Source organism: Symphalangus syndactylus, chromosome 15, assembly GCF_028878055.3.
Source record: "Symphalangus syndactylus isolate Jambi chromosome 15, NHGRI_mSymSyn1-v2.1_pri, whole genome shotgun sequence".
Taxonomy (NCBI): Eukaryota; Metazoa; Chordata; class Mammalia; order Primates; family Hylobatidae; genus Symphalangus; species Symphalangus syndactylus.
This window is the reverse complement of record NC_072437.2, coordinates 38,953,072-38,955,750: the sequence shown is the minus strand read 5'-3', so window position 1 is coordinate 38,955,750 and position 2,679 is coordinate 38,953,072. Positions and strand designations below refer to the sequence as shown.

The 2,679-nt window shown below is 31.5% G+C and overlaps 1 pseudogene; it reads left to right on the top strand.

Moving 5' to 3' along the window:
- Positions 1-1,845: 1,845 nt before the first annotated feature.
- On the top strand, positions 1,846-2,354 carry LOC129463732 (coiled-coil domain-containing protein 148-like; annotated as a pseudogene).
- The last annotated feature ends 325 nt before the right edge of the window (positions 2,355-2,679 follow it).

Genomic DNA, 2,679 nt, shown 5'->3' with positions numbered 1-2,679 from the left:
ATTTTTCCACATATGGATATCGTATTTTGTAGCACATTTTTAAAAAAAGATTAACCTTTTTCCATTGAATTGCCTTTGCATCTTTGTTAAAAGTCAGTTATTTATATTCGTGTGGATTTACTGATGGGTTCAGTATTTTGTTTCATTGATCTGCCTGTATATACTTTTGCAATACCATACTACCTTGATTACTTTAGCATTATAGTAAGTATTAAAATTGGAAATTTTGAATTATCTAACTCTGTTCTTTGTTCATCCGAAATTTTTATTCTACTTATTTTGGCTATCTATATACACTTTAGAATTAGTTTGTAGATACCACAGGAAAGTTAAAGATAATTTTGATACATAAATCTATACATAAAATTGGGATTGACTGACAGTCTAATAATATTAGCCGTCTAATATAGAAATGTAATTTACTTTTTTTTTTTTTTTTGAAACAGAATCTCACAGCAATGCTCAGGCTAGAGTACAATGGCATAATCTGGGCTCACTGCAACCTCCGCCTCCTGGGTTTAAGTGATTCTCCTGTCTCAGCTTCCTGAGTAGCTGGGACTACAGGCGTGTGCCACCACACCTGGCTGATTTTTGTATTTTTAGTAGAGACAGGGCTTCACCATATTGGCCAGGCTGTTCTTGAACTCCTGACCTCAAGTGATCTGCTTGCCTCAGCCTCACAAAGTGCTGGGATTACAGGTGTGAGCCACCGCATCCAGCTTTAATTTACTTTTGTATGTTGACCTTGTAGGCTGAGACAAAGTAAACTTACTTATTAGTTTTAGTTTTGTCTTTCCTTAGTTATTTTTTGAATATTCTCCATAGATTCTACATTGCTGCAAATAAAGACAGTTTTATTTATTCCTTTGCAGTGTGTGTGTATATCTTTTATTTCTGTTTCTTGCCTTATTGCACTAACTAGTACTTCCAGTGTGACATTGAATAGGAATGATAAGAGATAATCCCATCTTTGCCTTGTTCCTCCTAGTCTTAGGGAAGAAAACATATAGAATTTTACCATTAAGTATGATGTTAGTTGTAGGTTTTTCATCAATAAACTTCGATAGAATTAAAAAAGTTCTCTTTTATTCCTAGTTTGTTGAGGTTTTTATTATAAGTAGTCATTGAATTTTGTCTTGTTTTCCCTTCACATCTTAATACAACCATTTTTTTTCTTAAATTTCTAAAATGGTGAATTGCATTGACTGATATTTGAATGTTGACAAATCTTTTTTAAATGGTATGTTTAGCTTGTTCATGTTTATAATGATCATAAATATGGTTAGATTATAATCTTCCATATCACTGTTTTCTATTCTTATTAGTCTTTTCTGCCTTCTCTTATTTTAATTGATTTTAAGTTTCTACTGCTCTCATATATTTAATTGTGATAGGTACATTTTTAAAAGTTTTTAAAACTTGATGTTATAATAGTGTTTATAAAGTCATAAATGTTAATATTTGTTTGTTTCATGTGTATTGTAAGGTCCTCATGACAGATTAGTCACCATTCTTTCCTCCAATCTCTAATGTCATGTTTGTTTTTACATATACTATAAATACCCAAAACATATTTATTACTATTGCTTCCAACATCCTGTTTTCTTTTAAAGAAGGTAAAGAAGCCATTAGGAAGCTTTAATTGTGGTGTTCACTGACTCAAGTTCAAATGTAAAGGAAGACACTGGTTAAGTTTTTTGTTTTTTTTTTAAATCTTGGCTATTCCACATTTTCTTCATGTGTATATTAAGTCGTTCGTAAGCTAGGTAGAAGAGGTGTATACATATCATTATGGGAAATAATTCTTTTGGCTGACCTGGAATGACACAAAGAAAATGGAGATGTAAAATGGAATCTGAAATAAAGTCCCTTCTCAATGAAGAGAACATTGGAAATGTCTTTGTGACCTTACAAATTTTGAGCAAGAGCTGTCAGAACAACGGTGCACATATCTTAAAAATGTAATAAATCCTATTCAGCAGCTGAGAGCAGATCTAAAATACAGACAGCATCACACTTTGCAGCATTCACACCCACATATTGAGTTTAACTCTGTAAAAGTATTGGAAGAGGTTGACTTTGTGAAGAAACAATTGAAAATTGTCTTTGAAAGACTTAGCCTGGAGCAACAGAGAATAGAAAATGATCTTTCAGACTGGAGTATAAAGATTCTAGATCATTCTTTGGAAGAAAAGACTAACCCGTTTAGTGAACTGCCCATTGAATTAGAAAGTTTGGAATGCCCATACCCTGATTTGAAATCTTCAATTCTCAGTGAGTTCTGTAAGTTTACATGGAAATATCAAAAGAAGCTTCAAGACTTTAATCTTCAGTTGGAAGATAAAACTAATTGAGTCCTGTGTAGACTTTTGACACTAACTTTTTATTTTTGTTTGGAGTCACTATACTTCCAACTTACTGTATAGTTACTATGTAACTGGAATACAATCAATAAATGTTTAGATTGACTAAAAAAAAAAAAGAGAAGGTAAAGTAAGAATATTCCCTTAATTTATTCAATTTCTGATTTTGTTCATTTCTTTCCTTTCCAGATTCTGACCTGTAAAATATTTATTCTGCTTTAAGAATGTTTTATTATTTGCAGCACATATATCTTAACAGTTAATTTCATCAATTTTTTGCATGGGAAAGTCTTCATTTTTATTTTACTTTTGCAGG